This window comes from Chiroxiphia lanceolata, chromosome 11 (assembly GCF_009829145.1).
Source record: "Chiroxiphia lanceolata isolate bChiLan1 chromosome 11, bChiLan1.pri, whole genome shotgun sequence".
Classification (NCBI taxonomy): Eukaryota; Metazoa; Chordata; class Aves; order Passeriformes; family Pipridae; genus Chiroxiphia; species Chiroxiphia lanceolata.
The window spans coordinates 9,884,969-9,906,181 of NC_045647.1; the positions used below are offsets into that span (position 1 = coordinate 9,884,969).

The window sequence follows — 21,213 nt, forward strand, 5'->3', positions numbered from 1 at the left end:
AACAAGATCCACCAGGAGTTTGGTGTTTGTAGAATATTTGCACACTGTTGTTTCATCACTTGGGTCTGTATCTGGGTGCTGACCCAGGCTACATAAAGCCACACAGGCAATACTGGCTCCCAAACCCTCTCTCCTGCAGATCCCCCTGCCACAGGAGTCAGCACAGCATGTGGGAGCATCACAGTACTTCTCCCTTGTGCAAAGGGGATCAGGGGCAGAAGCAAGGCCAGACACCCAATGCACAAACAAAAATCCAGTCTCTAACTACTCATTTGCCATGCTTTTGGTATAACAGCACAAACACAGCCCAGCAGAATCAAACTGTGTAACTGCCCTCCAAGCACACGGGTTCTCTCTCCTTTATGCTGCTACTGGGTCCTCATGTCAGTTCATCTTGCCTTGAATTTACAAGCTGTTAAAAATAAGGACTGCACACCTTAGCCCTCAGAGAATATTTCTAGGGGCTGAACAGGTACTCAAACTTCCTTTTCCCTCTGCTGGGAAATTGGTGCTGGCCAGGATCAGTATCCCAGACAGAGAGACACTCAGCTCCACAGCAAACTGGGATGTGGCAGAGACCTCTGGCTCTCCCAGCCCCCCTGCACTGCTGATGGAGAAATGGTGGGATTTGGGTTCTGAGGCAGCCACAAGTGCTCTGAGCACCTGCTAATTCCCTTCCCCAGCCCTTCGGACTTTCATCTTCTTTCCCCTCCTCTTTCCTCTCCTCAGAGCTTCAAACAGCTCAACTCAGCAGCTCAAAGAGGTGCAAGAGGAGAAGAGAGAAGCATCAGGGAGGAAGGACCCTGCTGCCTTACGCCTTTGAGGAACTTGCACGTCCTGTAAGGAACTCAATGCTACTTCTTTCGCTCAGCCACAAAACTCGTGTGTTAACCCGTGCTACGATCTGCACATGGAATTGCTGGGGCTTCATTTCTACTCTACATCCTTCCCGCTGAGAATTCATTTATTTCAGTCTCTAGGCAGGAACTCTATTGCCGGCAAAGCCATCTTGCTTTGCCTAAAGGAGAGAAATAACCCAGCACCTTACCCAGAGCCTGCCGTGCAGCGACAGACCCCAGCCTTGGCTGGCAGCCCCTGCCCAGCCTGCCGTGAAGCACAGATCCCTCCCAGCCCAACACAAGGCCAGAGGGGCCAGGGTGCTGTTTTCCACCCTCCAGGCATTTTACTTGTTCCAGGCGATCCCTCCCCCAGCTCTGGTCAGAAAGGAAAAGCCGTGGGAATGGAGCTCAACACCCCGAGGTAGGCTCACCCCCAGGCGATGAGGAGCTTAACTCCCTGTGCGCCGGCGGGCAGCCCTTCCTCCGCAGAGCCTGGCAGGACCTCGGCGCGGGGCGACAGCCCCGGGAATGGCCTTATCCTGCTCCCTGCACTGCCAGGGACCCGCGTCACATCTCCCAGTGCTGTGCCAGCAGTGGAAGGACAGACATGCCACTCACGCCTCACAGTCCCTCGTGCTTTCCCAGGACGCCCGTCACTCCTGCAGCCCCACCTTCCAGTGTTTCCATCCCTCACCGGCAACACAGACAGCAAATTAAGAGGAGAGCACTCTTTCCATCTTTCCACATTCCCAGCGGGTCCCAGAGGCAGCCCACTTAACAAAAAGTTATCTTCACCATGGCATCAAGGCAAGTTTCCTCTGTGCCCGCACGCCGCGGTACAAAGCCGCCCTCGCTCGGCGCAGTGCCTGCGGTCAGCCATCAGCCAGCATGTCAGGAGTTAAGTTCGCATTTCCATTCTCCTGACCTGCACCAACGCTGGCTGAATATCGAGCTATTCTTTGCAGCTTGATAAAGCATGAGAAAGCTAAAGGCCTCACACACTCCTCTTTTCACGGCTTGGCCCGCTGCCCACAAGCTGTCACTCCCTGGCACCCAGGGCAAAGAGAGAGGAGGCCAAACTGCAGCCAGCTGCAATGAATCACTCGCTCCCCGTCCCCCCTCCCCAGGGAGCCCGGGTCCCTCCTTCCGGCAAGGGGATAATGTCTGCCTGGCTACGCCGGCTTCTTTCACAGAAAAAGCCATCCTGGGGCGGGGGGCGTGGAGGGGTTTCTATTGCAAAAGCTGCTGCCACAAAAAAGCGCAAAGCAGTTCCCAGCGAGACCGAAGAACGAGGATTTCTGCTCAGCAGCTGGATGGGAGCACACGCCTGCAAGTGTTGAGCACACACACCACTTAAAAACGTGAAGTTGGTCATTTGTCTAAATTGCAGGAAATTCTAGAGGAAGTCTCAGGCACAGAATCTGATTCGAAGAAGACTCTTTATCCCTTCATGCCCCATTCGTGTGGTATTTATTTTGGGGGGCTGATTCCCGTTGCAGTCCCTTCCTGGCTCCTCTTCTCCCTCACTACATCCAGCCCAATTACCATGTCTCAGCCAAGCTCTTCCAACCACCACCACCATCCCCTCAAGTTTATTTTATGGGTTCCATCATACAAACTGCTTCCACACATTACAGTTCATTATTCACTATTAACACAAAGCAGCAGAGGGAAATGCATCCAAATTTCAGGGTCACTGGCATCTGAGACAAAAAAATGCAGCTGAGAAGGCACAAGAACACCAAGGTCATCATGTGCCTGCCTTGCACTACAGGCCCACATTTGGAGAGCAAGGTAAAGATGTCAGCTGTTTGCTTTCTGAGGAAAGGGATATTCATCAGTAAAACACACAAACTCAGCCCCTTTCTGTCAGCCTAAGCATGAACTAAACAGTGGCACATGGATTCACATGGCACATGGGATACCTCCATCCACTCCGCTCTCTCTCCTGCAGAGAAGGTGTTCACTGCACAGTAGGCAGTCCCTGCCTCAACAGCCACATCTCTCTCCCAGTACAGAGGAAGGAGCTGCAAACTGCAGTTCTACTGGGAGAAGGGTTTAACCCCAAGCCCAGCAAAGGCAAAGCCTCACTACCTCGAGGATGGGATGAAAGGTTGTCTTCCCAAAAGCATGTGTTGCCACCTCCAGCCACCCCTCTTCTCCCCACAGCACTATTCCAGTGCCTCATATCCCTAACAGCCATACAATCCTCTCTGCCCCCTTTCCTCCCCAAGGCAGCCATTTAGGCTCCAAATTCAGCACACCTGTCTGCTGGTAGTGTGCTTCAAATTCAGCCAGTGCCCAGGCAAGATGAAATACTTATCTCTTCCTGCACTTGTGGGGTGATGAGGGAAGGAAGAGCCTCAGAGTTCCCACCTGGCAGACAATGTGTATTCAAACAGTGAGAAACTCATCAACTTTGTTTGGGTTACCCAGGCAATCCACAAAGGGTTTCTTTTATTATTGCTGTTGTTTGGACTTTCAGAGTGTGTGTTTTTACAAAATCTGGAACAGCACAAAACAGAATCATGAAAATAAACTTTTTTTTTTTAAAAAACAGAAACGGAAAGGACCTTTACTATTCCTAAAGCTACTTTCAACACAAAGTAGTTGAAGTTGAAACCAAGTTGAAACCAAGTCTTAAAAAGTCTTTCAGGGGCATGGGCTGTCAAGAATCACAAGTAACCACATTGAATGCCACTTTATCACATTCTCTGCCAAATGACATACTACATATGGATTTTCCCCTTATGATACATTTATAGCACCTCATAAGGTTTCTCTTGAAGTCCTGTACATCTACATCAGTAAGTGCCTCCTCCACAACACCTGCAGCTAGAAAAGTAGTACACTGAAAAGATTATTTCATTGAGCATCCCTGAGCTAGCAAGCTCTGGAAGTCAGGTTATCCCTTGTGCAAAAGAACTACAAAACCCTCCCTAACTGTACTCACACATACCATTCTGCTGTGGGAATGCTCACTCGTTCAGCATTGCCCTCCTCTGCCAGAAGGATCTCTAAATGCTAAGCTTAATAGAAACAGTTAATATCCCAAGCATGGCTCTGAGCCATCTGAGCTCTATGTGTAATATAATCGGGTTCATAATGCTCAGAATAGCACTCTGGAGCCCTAGTACAGACTAAGACCTCACTGTATTAAGTGTTGTGTGGATAGTTGTAGTGGTGCCGTTTTCTCTTCTGTAAAATTACTGAGCTCCATATACAGGAACCAACCATAATCCATATTTTACAGAAGTTAGGACACAGGAGAGCAATGTATACTTTTCAAATGTCTTTTTTTTGGCAGCTAAATCAAGTTAGTATTTTCACAGACACACTGAGGGAGGGAGGGAAGGGAACACTGAGGTTACTCTCTCTCTGGAGCAGACAGGCAAAAGCCCAGTTCAGCCAAAGCTCACTGAGGCTCTTTATGTTCCCGTTCAGTGACAGAGGTCACTTGTCGAGGACTGAACCAGATCTAGTACAGGGTTGCCTGCTAAGCACGCTGGCAAAAGGATCTGAGCTATACCCTTCTCTGCAGTTGTTTGTGTTTCTTCAGGAACACCAAAGACCTGGAGTTCATCCCAACACTGCTCACACTGCCTTTGCTAAAAATATGCCTTTTAGCTCCAAAGTAAAATTTGGCTTGAATTCCTTTTGCTCTGAAGAAAGGAAGCCCATACACAGGATCTATGAAGAAAGCAATCACTTGCATTTGCTAAAACACTTAGGCAAATTCTAATTCTTTCAGCACAGATTCCAGGATATTTTCCTACCATAAATACAGGTTAAATTTGAGTGGATTATCCTGTGATCGTCTTCAAGTTCACATTGCACAGCAGGTGCTGCTCATACTTCCCAAGCATCCAGAAGTCACAGCTCTTCAATTCATTGATTTTTACGAGGCACCAGGTCATGCTGTCTGGCCTTCAGCTGATCACAGTTCATGAGCCTTCTGCACATTTCTGGCTTAGGAACTGTATTGTGTTTGAAGTGAATAGAGACTAGATGCCTTTTGGCAAGATGCCTGAGGCAAAGGCCTCAGGAGAGAAATCCACCATTTCCCAGGCTGATACAAATGGACAGGCGTCCCCTCGCTTCAACTTTTATTCCCTATTTGTGAACAGGCTGAGGGAGCTGGCTATGAAGGACATTCTCCTCTCAGCTAAAAAAAAAAAATCTGTGGGTTTTAGCATAGCTTTCTTCTGCTGTGTTGTTCCCCAGATGAGAGGAACCCCAGCAGCCCACGCAGTGTCTCTGATCAGAGCCTGCTTTGCCTGCTGCCCCGGCAGCAGGTTCTCCTGAGCTAAACAGAACAGGTGGGGAGGCAGGAAGAGAAACTTCCACAAAGCTATTTCTTAAACCAGATTTACAAGGATACGGTGAAACAGAGTAAGGTCATGGGTGAGGGGAGATTGAACAAGTTTATAGCTAACCAGCCAAACTGCCATCAGAGACCATGACCTACATCAGATTTTCACAGAGAAACCAAATCCAAACCCAGCACATGCAGACCAATTGGGAGCTGCCACTGCCTCCACTCTTTCTGTGCCACTGAAATGCAATCAGAACCACAGCACCATCCTTCCCCCCACTGAAATCCCTCTTCCTCTAAGAGGAGGTCATAAAAACTATCTCATCTTTTGTGTGCCACGAGTGATGAGGATCTGAAAGCCTGGGGTTTGGCAACTAAAGTAACTCCTGTGAAAACGTTACTGGAGATTTTTGCCAGAACAGTGAGAAGAGCTTTCCAACTTCTTGAAAAAGGTAATGTATACAAAGGCAATCCAGTGCAGAGCTGCAGGGACAGCAAAAATGGAAGTCCCACAGCTGTGGTGAACATTCCCAAGGCCGTCGGTGAACATTCCCAAGGCTGTCGGTGTGCAAAAGAGGATGAAGTTGGCTGCTGCTTTATCTATAGTCACTCAGGAGACAAGCCATCAACTTCTACAAAAATTCTGGTGGTCTCCTGAAGAGCAGTTTCGAGGAGAAAGACTTTTCATGAGGATATTTTTGACTAGTGGTTGAATAACTTCTTTGTTCCAGACTACAGCTTAAAAAAAAAAAAAAAAAAAAGACCCTTCCTGCTATTACTTTGCCATTCAAGACATTATCATTGTCACCTTTCAGATGTGTAAGCATAAGAGACAGCAGCAGCTGAGCTGTGGTAATTAGGAGGGAGAGATGTGCAGGCCTTGCCTGCATATTTCTGCTAAGATGCAGTTTACACTTTGGCAGGTTTAACAGTCCCCAGCAAAAATAAGCAATCTGCATCTGCTCCAGCCCGCCATCCTCTGAACCCTTCAAACAGTTCTGGAAAAATCAGCACTGCCTCCATGCTTTTTTCAGGCCTAAATGCAGTCACAAACCCATTAATTCTCTTACAGTAATAGAGGAACACTGGCTCTCGACCTGTTCACAAGACATTTACTTAAAAAAAAACACATTTCCCATTTTGTTCAAGCATCTACCGAGTTCCAAGTTTCACTGCTCTCTGTACTCGCAGCAGGGAAGCCAAGAAGGACGCAACCAACCTCATTCAATTCTATTCAGAAGCACCCCTCCTTGGGAAAGCCAATAACTTTCAGAGAGCCTCTGCAGACTTTGCTCCACTGCTTTGCACTCTGGAGAATGGCTGGTTGGTAATCCTCTTTTCACTCAGTGAGCACAGACCCAAAGGTTTTCATTCCTGTGAGCTCAGAAATTTCCATTTCCATTTGAGAGAGACATTTTCCTGGCACTTCTCAAAAGATGCATTTGTAAAATAGGGAAACAACCTCAAGGAATGCTAAAGCAAAGGAATAAAGCTGTACGTGGACAGTCTTTCTACCTCAGCCAGGAAAGGAAATTCCTTCTCATCACCAATGCCCCATAAACACAACCTACTCTGCAACTACCAAATACTTGATCTGAAGTGAAGTGACCAGCTGACCACCCTGCCCTGTGCAAACACCAAACATTTTCCTAGGTGTTGATGATCAACTGAGACACCAGCTGCCAAGATCTCAAATTAAAGAAAAAGTCCAGAAACACATTTGTGTGTGCATGCCAGACAAGAAAGGAGAAGAAGGGGTGCACATCAGATGTCTGAGACACATTAGAGAGGTGAAGATGTTTTACTGAACTCACTACAGGGAAGACACACTGATGACAGTGGTTTCTAAACTTGTAGTCCATAGACTTTCGCTGTCTACAAGGGTAATTAAAAAACCAAATCCATTCCCATATCTCTATTGGAAAACGTTTAAAAATTTGCAACTCCAAAGAGGCTGAAACTTGCTTCTTCCAAGTACAAAACATTTAGATGGCCCAAAGCCAAGTCCCAGAAAAAAGCCCTAGTCAGTAGCTCAGGAATGCCAGCTCTTAACACAAACCAAACGCTCTGGTCGGGCAATTCACAGTATCATCTACCACAAAAACTCACTTACTCAAAAATTGCACTCCTAAAATTGCAGCTATCATTCACCTCCTTAACTCTATGCCAGGGAAACCTAACCAAGTCTCACTTTTACACTCCCCAAAGTAGCCGAGTGAGCTATTTTTCCTACCTTGCTTTGGGGAATTCCTGCCTAGTGTTTCTGTAAAGAGAAACAAGAAGGCTTCACGCAGCATCAGGCAGGATCCCCTCCATCACTCCCAGCTCCTTAGCAGAGGCATTCCTGAGGCGCACTGTGCCCTAATAAATCAACACAAGTGCTCCAGGTTTCCCCGGCAGCTGGAAACTGGAATTCTGCAGGGAAGGCAAACACCTCCCCAGCTAAAGCAAACACAGCCAGGGGAGCCCCTGCTGAGCACCACGGCTACTGTCAAAAGAGGGGCGGAGGGAGAAGGTGGGATCATAAGGCATCTGGCTGACAAAGGGCAATCCAGCGTAAAGACAGAAGATGGCCATGAGTCCAGCCCTGACCTAGGCATTCCTCTGTGCAGGCATGTGCTTGCCAAAATGCTTTATCAGAATAAAACCACAAAACTTCATTTTTAGAGAAATTACCATCTTGCCCTGATAGGGATGGTAGTTTTGCCTTTAAGAGCATTTATTTTAGAGTTTCGGAGAATCATGTAAAAGATCCTGCAAAAATACAGAACAAAAATAGCCCAGTCTTAAACAGCTTATAACTTAACTCTAAAATAAACTAAGACAAAGGGAACAGCACTGATCAGTATGAGCAGCACTCAGCTCAGCAGAACAAGATGACTGCTGTTTCCAGGGGTAAAGGGAGGTGTTTGGGTTTTTTGTTCTTTTTAAACTATATAGCAGAAAAGACCTGATGAAAGATTTTAGAGAAGAGTTATTAGGTGGGTTGGAATACGTTTATGGGCCAACCACCTCTCACACAGAAAACCAGAGCAGTATTTTTTCAAAAGCAGCACAAGGCAACAACAGAGGGTAATGTTACCAGACAAACAGCAGCAAGAGCCCTGTTTCCAGCACTAACATTTGCTAGATTGCATACAAAAAACTAAATGGGCTGCTTCGGTACCTCTTTTTCAGTTGCACTTGGCGAGTAAGGAAAAGAAGAAGCCAAGCAAGGCTGAAACAGTGACAGTAAAAGCAAAAGAGCTGACTGCCTCAAATGGTCTTACAACAGGCACAAACTCATCAATACCACAAAAATATCTCTCATTCATTAAAATAAAGGCATCTCAGATGCATCCTGAGAGCTGGAATAAATACCCAGCTTTTAACACTTCCCCCTCCTGATGGTTACGCTCTCCCACAGGGAGTTTCCTGGTAACACTTTCAGTGCAGGGATGGGAGGTACCACAGGGTAAGTGTGAATAAATTCCAGTTATGTCAGATCTGATCTGTCCTGCAAACCCTCATCTTCAGCTTCCATGGCATCATTTGGAGATGCCTCACTTTGAGACCATTGTAAGGCACATTTTCCTTCCCACTCCCTTGAAGGACCACCAGATCCCAGTCTATAAGCAAATACTGCCTTTAAGGGAAATCCTGGTCCACCTCCTACACGTGGTTGAGATACACAGATCCCAGGCAGCAGGTAGTGCACAGAAAGCCAGCAGACCCATCAGCAGGTGAGTGCCAGGAGCTCCCCAACCACAAATCATCCCCCCCAGCCCCAAATAAACAAACTGGCAGGTTGCTGAGTGCAATCCATCTGGCAGACCTGTATGCTATTTAGAAAGACCCTGAGTGGCACTTAGAAACCCTGGGTCTCAAGAAAGAAATCACAGATGAATGTGCTGGGTGCAGGACTCCTACATATGTATACGTGGAGAGAGAGACACACACAAAGGAGGGCGGGGGGTGGGTGGGAAGAGTGACAGCAAGACTTGTCTCTGTGCTTATTTTGACCTTTCAGTTAAAGATTCTCCAAAAAGGCACTGTTCAGCCCCAAGCCTGATTAGATGTCTTGGGAAAAACAGAGCACAAAGCATCACACATGAATGAGCACAGAGCCATAACACGATCTTGATATTCCCACCCATCCATATGGCCAAAAAAAAGCGAAGTTCTTCAGTGCAAACATTGGCAGCAGCAATATGAAACTAATGTGTTAATTAGCAGACTTCACAATCCAGCACATGGCAGAGACTGCTGATGGTGGCTATTATATAGTCAATCAGAAGTGAAACAGAATAAGTACCACACTACTTAACCCATTCAGAACAAAGTTAATAATTTGCTAATTGCAGATTTCTGGCCTGAGCAGATCAAGGTCTGTTTTTCAAGCTTCTTTTCTCAGAGATACCTTAAAATTTATTCAGTATGACGAGCACTCCATCACTCACAACTCTTTTTTTTATTAGCATTCAGTCTCAACTTGGATGTTTAGCTTAAATTCAGGAAAGCCCACTGTCTTGCTTTACACAGCATCAGACTAAATGAACTCAGTGATTTGTCTGGCCTTATAAAACTCTTTAGTTTTCAGCCTGTAAACAGTTGCAAGTTATTTGTAAACAATGCTAGGCTAAATTACAACATTCATCAGATTCACTTCTTGTATAGGATTTTCACACTGAATGCAAGAGAAGACTAATGAAAATAGTTGAATTACTTAAGTGCAATTGGAATTTAACACAGTTCCTTAGAGTACATGGGTTTGCACACTAAATGCCTAATAAAACTCTACTCTCCTAGAAAGTTTAATCAATAAAATAAATACCACAAGGCAGGCCAGATACAGTATTTTTTTCACTATTGCACTGATATTGCTAAGAAATATAAAAGAGAAATATACAGAAGATTTCATTTTCAGGAGACATCTGAAGTACAAACCTCGAGTTAACACTCCCGTCATGAACAAGATTCTTTATATCCAGGATGTACCACTTAAGTCACATAAAATATTTAGACATAAACAAAGTTTGGAAAGAAAAAAAAACAAACAGGGATGAAGAACACGACTGCATTGGTCTTGGGGTTATTTCTAAACCAGAAACCAATTGCAATAGGACTAGTCAGAGTCACATAATTTAAGGTACAACCACTCTGATTTCCTGCCTAACACACAGGCGCTGTTCCATTTTATCCACTCACACCTCCACAAAGCCCATTAAGTGGTTCTCTGAAATGTAGTGGTTTATGGCATCTAGACTAGAGGCCTTTGGAGGTCAAAACATAAGTTCACTACTCTGCTAGTAGTTTGCTCCAATGGCTCCATCATTCTTTCTGGCAGCAAGGCCAGACTAATTTCTTATTTGTTTGCCTTCTGCCTTGAGCCATTAATTCCTTCTCTGCTGGATTAAAGAGGAGCTCCTCAGAGTCAATTATGCACATGTTTTAACCAAGTCACCTCTCAATAGCTTTTCTGGCAATCAACAGATTGGTCCTGTCAGTTCTCAGTACAGGGCATCTTTTCTTGAGTGCTTGAACAGTTCATAACTTTTCTTTTTTAAATATCAATTTGATTGTCATCCCCTCTCTTCCTCCCCCTTCTTCAGGGTCACTGCTTTTGTGAGGCATAATCAGTGAAAAATCAGCATCTCTGGCACACAGAAGTCCAAACTTGCCTCTATCAGATGGATGCCATTTCACTGGACCCGTTTTACAGCATAACGAAGGAGCTACAGAAATCAGACTGCAAAGATCATATCAGTTCACTAACAGCCAATTATCCGACTGTACTGAGTGAAAGGAACTCGTACCTTTCTTAATCACCATTTAATCATTTCTCCAAAAGCTCTAAGAAACACTTCAATATCTGGTTCCCCACTCTGCCAAAGACTTGTGTACTCTTCAGTATCTTCAAGCAAGAAAATCCCAACATACCTGTCATTTCCAGCCATGGTTTTGAATTTCCCCTCAGCATTGCCTGCTTCTCTGCTGAATCATCGTTAGTAGTGGCTTTAGACTTATTTTCAGAACACTGATGAACTACTGAACAGCAGAACATAGTTCTGATGCTTGGTAAAGTTACCTGCTAGAAATACAACTTTCTGACATGTGCCCAGTAACCTGTGATTTCAGATGCATCAGCCTTCTTTTTAAATTAAATAATTATGAGGTAGGCTGTTGATGTTGGCACAGATCAATTATTCATACCATTGTATGGCTCCAAGTCAAACATCCAAGGAACACATTACATGAACAGTCACCTGCTGCCGTGTCTCTTTCCAGCTGCTCTTTCTTACTATTCACACAACCAAACCCCTCAGAGGTATCTATCAAACCCAAGAACTACCCATCTCAAACTTCCTGAAAGACCCAAAGTTATTCAAGATGACTGAATGAAAAGCATTAATCTGTTGTAGGTGTCAACCAGGCACTCCATATCACAAGGACTAGTACCTCCTCCTACTTCTGTTCTAGCAGGAGGCCTATTCAGCTTCCACCTCCAACCAGCATTTCCATTGAGCGACAATTCTCATTTTGTGCTGCTTCTCATTCTGTGTTATATGGCATATGTACATCTAAGCTGGCAAAGAGCCCAAGGCAGAGAGTTATGCTCTGTGTGCAGGCAGGAGCACAGGGCAAGGTTTGGGTGCAGGTCACTGTGACAGCTGGAAGGGCTCTGCTTGTTGCACCACTCAGAAGAAAATCATTCCAAGGCAACAGTGTAGAATGAGACATGTGGCTTTTACCAATCCTTACCTTCGTACTTTCAAAGCAAGAAAAATTTACTTGCCACGTGAACCCCCCAGCCCAGCTACCCAGGAACACCAACACCTTTCTGTCTATCAGAGACAGGATCCTCAACATAGCTCCAAGCAGTGAGAACAAGCAGCCTATGGAAAACTGGTGGCAGGGAAGGCTACCCATCAGTTTTAACAGCAGAAAGTCTGCTCATATTTATGCATGACTGCTCAAGTGAACTGCATGACTGCTTTTGTTGATCTGCTCTCAGCGATCTATTCTTTCAGTAGGAACACCAGGAGGAAGCCACGCTGGGACTGGGCAAGGGAAAAAAAACCACCCCGTGGACACGGTGAATGGGACAGAAAATTCCCCTATAATTTCTGCAAGTTTATTTGCAGCAATGCCCTGCATTGACTTTTCTAGCGACTTTTTGGGACACCTTCACACATAAAAGCCCAAGCCACACCACAGTAGTCTCTTTGACTAAATCTACTTTAGGAATTGATTAAACCATTGATTTTTTTCATAGCTTGGATAGACACACAGTGACCTTTCCATCCCACAGAAAAACCAAAGGGAATTAACACATGTAAATAGAGTCTTCATTTAAAAGGAAGTGTTTTGCTCCCTTAGAAGGAAACTCCTGCAATACTTTTTCTTTTCCTTGCAGCTCTCAAAAGAGCTCTCAAAAGATCAATTCTTCTTCCTCCGCTTAAGCTTTTCACCTTTCTGTCCAATAGAGGCCAAAGGGACAAGACTTCTCAGACCATATAGAGAAGAACAGCCTGAAGACAAACACAAATCTTCCTATAGGTCACTATGCGGTAAAGAAATTGCTACCAATTTGTAAACTAACAGTTCTATTTCAGTCATGTGAAGCAGCAACACAGAGGACAGTTCCCAGCAGAGATAACAATTTCACAAGCACAAAAAGTTTAATTCTTCCTCTATGCAGAAAAGAGGGGTTTGAGATGTATTTTTCATTACAGGGTGGAATAACAGGGATGATCCATGTGTTTATATTGGTTGAGACCATTCCCTCGTGAATCACTGCATACATATAATTTCTACCTGCTTAAAAGAACACATTGCATTTTGGGCAAAGTTCCATCATTAGGACCTTGTGCCTTCTGGTATTTCCTACATGGTGCACTTGGGGATGCAGATTACAATCCTAGGGCTGAGCAGCCAGGTGTCATTTGTGTTTTGATGAGCCAACAGGCTCTGGCAGCCTGCAGAGAACACGGAGCCTGTAATTGTCACTGTAGCACCCGTTAGGATTACACTGTGCTGGCAGCACTGGGAGGAAGGGAAGCAGATGCACAGCCCAATGGCTTTCAAATATTCAGGAGGCAACACAGGAAAAGGATGAAAGCTCTGCAAGTGCAGGTCATTCTCCTGTGACAGCTTTGCTCAGTGCAGCAGCATCCTGGGACTTGCATGCTGCTGTTGAACACCTGCACCAGGCACAGACACAAACTTTTGATCAGCAACAGAACATGGAACTGCAAAACTACTTTACCAGTAATGTTCATGTTTCTTGGGACTGTGTGAGCAGAACCAGCATACAAGTTCCTCCCAGCAGGACCCCCACCCCTGTCATCCTCTAGAAGGTAAACACTATTCAGATGTTATTTGTCTGTAGCTAACGAGTTTGACATTCCTAGATCCACGGCAAGAGCTCTTGCTAGAGCAGGTCCGTGACATTGGGATGCTGTAGATGTATTTGGATGGTTGGTTCCAAAATAACATGAGTCTGAGATACGTCCATCAGCTTGTCTACTCTTTCTGCACTTTACAACATTAATTCACAGATGTCAAGAGAGACAGCTCTCCACAGCATTGTGAAGTCTAGTTAAGCATCATGGAACAGTGGCCATTATCAATATGGGTTGTCAAGGAAAGCTTCATAATGCCACCAGCCTGTATGTACAGGCCTCAGACCCGCAGTGAAACAGAACAACTACTTGCAAGACCATCAGTGGCAGTGGGCTGCCTGTGTTTTATGCAGAGAAAATGCTTTTACAAGGTTCAAATATCCAGCCCAGTACTGCCACTACAACGCACAGGAACAGCTTTAAAATATAATAAGCAAGAAAGCATGATTGTCAGCACTCCCCCAGAAGCCTTTAGATTTGTGGCACTCTGCTGAGCTTGTTACTGAGGCTACTGACACAGGCTTTCACCTTCCCTGTAGACCAGTTCAGTGTGGAGAAGGAAGGGGCCATGGTGACTCGGGCACTGTGAGGACAGAGACTTGACTGTCCCAAGCCCAGAAAAAGCAAAACAGGCTAAATGGCTCTTTCATCTGGTCCTGTGCAGCTGCTCATATGGCCACACTGCCAGCACACACAGTCCCTTCTCCCCATCTTTGCTGCTGTGGGAGGTCACCTTGCAGGTACCTGCCCTCTTGGCAGCACAGAGAGCAAGAGCAGTGTTTGTATGGCAGCTGCTCTGCCTTGCCACTCCTTTTTTTTTAGCTCTGCATCATCTCAGCAGTGCTGGGCACAGAGCACAACCAGACACTCCAGCACTGGGACTCCAACTGCCTGTTACCACGGCCAAGGATCTTAGCACACCGAGTCACTCGGGGATGGCAGTGCTGCAAGGACTGCTCTGCCTTCTTGCCAATTCAAATTTTGCCTATGCTGCCAAGAGGACAAGCTGGTAGCAATCACCCAGGGCCATTCTGTAATTGCACATGCACCTCTGTTGGCTGTCGCACATCTGGAGAACAGTTTCTGGTTACAAATCCCAAAAAGAGAGGAAAAAAATTAGATCAAAGGAGGAAATAATCAGTAAGAGTCAGTGTTACCCGTTGCAGGCACAGCAGTGCCCCAGAAGGCACAGTCACACAAGGGAACCACACCTCTTCATTGGAGCCATGAGAAAGCTGCACTGACATGCAGGACAAAGAGCAAAAAGCCCTTGTGATCTTGGTCTTAAATCTCTCAACAGTTGCAAGCTGACATGAAATGCAATTCAAAATGCATTTCAGCTAAGGACCGGAACATAAATTCACAAATGCCTTAGTCTCTCTAGGTACTTCAACATTTCTGCAGCCTCATTTCAGCAATTTCCATCAAAATGCTAAACTAGCTAAAAAGACTGGCAAATAAACAGAGCCCCTGGTTACTACTTCTCCATTTCCCACAGTGGCACACACAGACCTCATGCAATTAATTCAGCTGCACACCCGCTTTACCATTCTCCTGGGCAGAATCACTCAGCAATGGACTGCAATCTGTATGCAAGAAGTCAAGCAGAAAGCAAATAAAGATCAAAACATTGACAGCAGTGGGATTCAGAAGTCCAGGAACTGCTTCTGCACTAGAGCTCTCCAGCACATGGATTTTTTTTTGGCTACATTAAAGGTAGGAGACGGTAGAGGACAGGTGAGAAGAGCTCATGATGCTGGTTTCTGGAAGACAGCAAAAAGATGTTCACAGAAGATTTACCAAAATGCTCTCATATATGAGAATTTCCTATTAGGTAATTCACTAACAGAATTGCTCTCTCCAGCATTTTAAGAAGGTTAGTCTGATGCAAAAAAAAGTCTTGGTATCAAAGCTGAAAGTGCTAAAGAGGGAGTTGCTTTAGGGCCATTAACTCCAAGCTGTCCAAAACCCTACACCAGCTTCAGTGAGGACACTGCTTCTGACAAAGTCTGGTCTGGCAGGAGCATCTCTGAAGCCCTGGTTCCTCTGTTTTAAATTCTTGTCTGAACGACTTCCAGCTGAGCACAGTGCACTTGCCAGGCACCATAAGGAGCATTTTCTGAGGCATTTGCTTGGCCAGGTGTTCACAGAGGCTGGCATTTTTTTATGGAGACTAGAGAACCCAAAAATTCCTCAGTGCTTCACACAGGAGGATGGGGGCATGGGCACTCATAGGGCACAGAGAGATTTCAAGACCACACAGTCTTCAGGAGTCAGACCAGAGGGTGAAACAGGTGGCACTCCAGTTCTTTAGGTAACTCCACACAAAGAACAGGGAGGCCTCTTAACAAAAATGTGAAATGGTGTGGTAGAGGAAAGCTAAAAGAAAAAAAATAACTTTGAAATGGACATATATGGGCAGAAGCCTTCAGCTGAAAACACTACTTCTATGTAGTAATTTTCAGAATTATTATAACAGGGTAAGATGTCAAACATACCCATCCTATTTATAAAATGACATGCAATTTAGTCAGAAAACAAGTTTCATCAGCATAGACAAATGCTTGAACACAGTCAGCTTCCCCCACCTGCACAGTCCCAGGCACAACTATTCTCCTGCCACAGCAGAGCTGCATGGAAGGGTAGGACACAAGAAAGACTCCTTGCAGCAACTTCAGCAGCAGGATGAACCCCATCATTGCTATTCAGTACTACATTATGTGAGATAAGCTGACACACATGTTTTTTTCACTGAAACGCAGAAATTCCAAAGGCAGCACTGCCTTTAAATTAGAATTAAGTAAAAGTGCAAAAGAGAATGATGATGGCTTGAAATTGTCTGCACCTGCAGACACAAAGCAACAGCAATCCATTTAGTCAGTACCTTACAGCTGTGTATCCCAATGGCTCACCACAGATTCTAGGTGGGTATCTGGAGCAAGTGGTCACACAATTCCTAAACTCCAGTCCCCAATACAGAACCAGCCTAATTAAACCACCACCAGGAGCAGAGATCAATCCACTTACAGCCTCTGTGACATAGGGACAAAAGACTTCCCACATGAGATGGACCGGGAATAGATACAAGTAGCAAGATAAAATTACAACGTTCGGATACTTCAAGAAGGGAAACAATTATCATTTCCTCAAAGGGAGTAGCTACAAAGTTCCAAAAATTTTGAGAGCGGCAGAGCCAGTGCAGAGCAGAGGTCGGGGAAACTCAACCAGGGGTTCCACGCTGTTCTCTAGTTAAACTTCAAAGCCAAAAGCAAAGTGAAACCTCACGCCTCTGCCAGGCACACGAGAAGTGCTCCTCACAGTGCTTGCAGTGTTTATACTGTAAGCAAATCACTAAAGTTCACATGAGATTAAAGTCTGGCATCTGGGAATTTCCTTACTATCTGTCTCATTTGAAGATTCATTTCACATTTTGATCAACATCTAAAATCAGATCATGCTAACGCAAAATTTTCTACTTCATTTTTCCCTCTTTTCTTGGGAGGGGCAGGCAGGACTTGAAAGTGAAATTCTAAAATTAAATTCAGGATATTAGAAACCATTTAAAAATTGATTCAATTAAAAAAAAAATAAAATCCACCCAAACTGACACCATTTGTTTCTTCTGTTCCCTCCCCACCCCCCGCCAAGCATTAGGAGGCAGTACTTACTTCTAGTTAATGAAAAGGAACTGGTTCCTGGAACCTCAAAATAGCTCAGATGTCTTAGTTACTACTTGGCTGAAAAAAATTATTAGCAGTGAAAACAAGTCCCCCACATTTATTACTTAAGCAGTTGGGGAGAAAAGGCAGAGCCTTAAAGAGCTCACACCAAAGCACCGTGGTTCTTCCATTAGTCAGGGCTGCGTGTCAGTACAGGTCCAAACATCCTGCTTCATGTTTTTGCACCTTTGCAAGTCTGAGCTCCAGCAACTACAACCCCAGCCAGCTTGTTAAGCAGGGGAGCATCTCAGTCATCCCTGTAGCAAACCATGGCATGAAGGCTGATTCTGTATGGTTATAGAGAACTATGCAGGTAGCAAAAACCCCTCCATGCTGTTTTGGGGGAGTCCCCTAGACCGAGTGTGCCAACGGGAAAGGTCTTTTGGCTCTCGCCACTGTGCTGGAGTAAAGACCATGCAACACATGAGTTTACTGTTTCCCAACTAAATTAAGCATCTGTTCTGCCTTCCGGAACAATGGTATCATGTCACAAGACCATGCACATGCTCCTAATGTCTCAAATGCTTGTTCCTGAAAAACACATGCAAGAATTTTCTAAGACTTGTGTTCCGGCACTGAGACCAAACCAGACAAAGCTCAAATAACGATCAATACGAATCTTCTCTAAAGACATCATCGCAACCATCAGGTCATCAAAGACGCCTCCAATAATAGGACAAGGAAAATGATACCAGCACAATGAAAGACCAGCTGGCACATTCCCATAAAGGCAAAAGCAGCCCTCCTGTGGTTTTGATGAACAGCAGAAGATGAATCCTTTCAGATACAGTAATCCTGCAATCAGATACTCACAAGAACCACAAATAAATGCAAATCAAATCCAGGGCTTTAAAAGATTATGGGGAATGCAAAGGAGAGTCGGTAGAGCACACCAGATCCCAGCCTCCAGAGCACAAAGACGTTTCCATGAAGATCCAGGTGAGCAAAAAGGGCACCAGTCCAAACCCTGCTTTCTGAAACTAGCTTATATCTAGAGGGCTAATTCTTACGAGAAAGCAGGCAGGCTCATGCCTCCTCTGACTGCTACCATCCTGCACAGCCTGCAAGCTGAAATGAATCAAAGTCCTATCATCTTCCTCCAGGATACCCTTATGCAAGTTTGGGAGGGCTCAGCTCAGAACTTGGCTACAAGAGACAATTTGAAGTTTCAGGAGAAAAAAAAACAGCTACAAACAAAAACAGAACAGATGGAGAGGCTGTCAGTGAGGAGGAGAAACTGAAGTCCTTGTGAGTTTGCTTTGACAGGCAGCAGGAAGGACTGAGACAGAAAGGAAGATGACAAGAGAAATAATGTCAATCTGCCCAATTCAGAAGTAGAGCTTTTACCAGAAAAAATCCCAAGAATTTGTGGGAAGTGGCTGCTTCATCTTCTGAACTTCCCCTCATCCGTTGTCCTCTCTCTCCAACCGACACTAAACTTTTGCTGAAAAAGATACCATGCCTCCCTGTACCCATCACTGCTGGTTAAAGGAACCCCTCTAGAAAGTCAGTAGCAATAGTGGGAGACAGCAAGTGCAAATACTTTTGTTTTCCCGTTGGACAGTGCTGGATAGCACACACCCCACACAGGCAACCTGGGTGGGTGCTTTTTCCTTCAGAGCACACCCAACATACAACTGGCATTGCTTATTTGGCAGGCAGCCTTTTACCAGGCTCACGGGGCCACCTTCGGCAGCAACAGATACTTTTCAGACTTGTTTCCTTGCAGTCCCTGCTGGCGTTGCCAGGAAAGCCCAAGCGTGCCAGCAACAGCAACACTCGCAGCAACAACCCTGCTCCACACAAAGACTGGCACCGAAGGGAATGGCTCTGCACGCTCCTCACAGCCCTCTGTCAGCTATTCCCTCTGCCCTTATATGGGAACATCCCGTGGCCCTGCTGGGAATATGATGCTGTTGGTGGAGATGAAAGGTAAGGCAATACCTGAGCTGTCAGCAGGCGAGGACAGAATTTTTCTGTTCTGAAAAGCGGGCAGAGTCTTGGAGCCCAAACTCTTCACAGCACTCACGTGAGAGAAAGCAGAGATTAAGTGTCAACTGTTGACAGTCTGCACCCACCTTTCTCAAGAGAGTTATGCTGGTGATTTTAATCTTATTAAATATTGTTAATCGTATTACTAACCTAACTCTTTTCACATGTTGGAAGAAATTTGAAGAGAAAATTCCATATATGATCATGCTATGGTAAATGCTTTCTACCTAAATCTTAACTCAGAGCAAGCCCCTGGCTTACAGATTCCAGTTCTGCTACACAGAGGTGTGGATGAGCATGGACATAGTCCACTCAGCACCAGACTACCCACGAGTCACCTTCCCCGCCAGATTCTTTTCTGTCCATAACCTGTTTGCTTTCTTCTCTCTAGGATTCTGTTAGACATTCCTGGCCTCTCAAAGTGACCCTACTAAAACCTGTGCAATTCCATGCCCCATTTGTAATAAGGGGAAACACCAATTTCCCCATTAGAATGCAAAACCAAGTAGCACAACAACTCAGTGCATCAGCTTCCTCCTGATTCGGGGTGACTGTTTTCATCACTGGTTTAGCTCCTGACGTCACACAGACACATCGTTAATATAAGTCATTGATTTCTGCATTTTATACGCAAGGCAAGACACTCCTGTGACCCCAGTTCAAAAAGTGAGGCCACTAATGAGCAGATCACATTCAGCCTAACACAGAATAAGGCACTTATTCAGTAAAATACTGACCCCGCTGTTTTACAAGACGCAGGGTTGTAGCCCCTTCCTTCAGCACTCCAGATATTCCCCCAGGACTATTCCTGTTCCGGACTGTTGCCCTGAGATAAAGCAGCAGCAACAGAAAGTTTAGATTCGAGAAAAGAAAGAGCTCAAATTGCAACTTCTGGAACAGAAAACACACCTGCTCGGGGAGGGGGAGACGCAAACACTTGCTGCAAACTCTTCCAAAAGGAATGCGTTCAAGGTGGAAAATGAGATCTCCAGACCAACAGGAATCAACCACTCAGTGCCATCCCAGGCGCGGGGCGAGGGCCGGGCACCCCTTCCAGCGCTGCCGTACGGGCTGCCCGACCGCGGCCCCGCCACCAGCCCGGTGACACCCCCTCGGAGCCCTGCCCAGGTCGCGGGGGGCTCGCCCGGTCCCACCACCCCTCGCACCCCGCCGGTGCCGCCGCCGGCGGAGGGTCTCGCCAGCCCCGCCGCCCGCTCCTCCTCTTCCTCCTGCGGGGCGCGGAGCCGCGGCGACCCCCACGCTCTCCTCCGCAGAGCCCTCCGCGGGGGCGGCCCGGGCCGGGTGGCTTTCCCTGCCCACCGGAGCCCCCTCGCCCCGCCCGGGAGGCGCCGCCGCTCCGGAGGGGCCGCGCCCATCCCCCCACGCGGAGACAAAGCGCGGCCCCCGGGCGGCACCTGCCGCCGGCGCCGCTGACCCCCGGCAGCGCTCCCCCGCCCCGCGCCGGTCCCGGCGGCAGCAGTAGCAACCCCGCACCCCCCTCACCGAGCCCCCGTCGCCCGCCGCCCCTCACCTGCCGCGGCGGCCGCCCCGCTCCGCTCCCGCCGCCGAGCGCTGCCCGCACCGACCGCGGAGCGCCGGCCCCGCCCCCGCCGGCCGCCCCGCCCCCCTGCCGCGCTCCGCCAATAGCAGACGCCCGCTCCGCCGAGGCCACGCCCCCGCGCCCGCCGGGTGCCGCTACCCCTCCCACGCGCGCGGCTGGCGGCGAGACCCCATTGGCTGCCCCGGGAGGGGCGTGGCCCGCGCCCCCCGCGCGCCCCCGGCCCCGGCGCGGGCCGTGCCCGGGACCCCCGGCCCGGAGGGGCGGCGGCGGGAGCGGGGCTCCGGTCCCTCGGCACGACGGGCCTCTGCCGTTAACGAGCGAGGCCCGGGGAGGGGAGGCTGTTCTGGGCGCTGCCGCCAAAACGAGTGGCGGCTGCCGGCCGGCCCGAGGGCGCAGCGCCGCT

General features: G+C 47.0%; 1 protein-coding gene across 5 annotated transcripts in view; it reads right to left on the reverse strand.

The window, feature by feature from the left end:
• The window catches only part of PLXNB1 (plexin B1), a 78,906-nt gene extending 58,085 nt beyond the window's left edge, over nucleotides 1–20,821 (reverse strand). For 3 of the 5 annotated variants that reach the window (XM_032699116.1, XM_032699119.1, XM_032699118.1), the window contains exon 1: nucleotides 20,781–20,821. The gene's annotated coding sequence lies outside the window, so the exon portion shown is untranslated. Of the gene's footprint in view, nucleotides 1–7,387; nucleotides 7,426–20,780 lie in introns of those variants that run through there. The other 2 variants (XM_032699121.1, XM_032699117.1) reach the window with 2 other exon arrangements.
• Nucleotides 20,822–21,213: the final 392 nt, after the last annotated feature.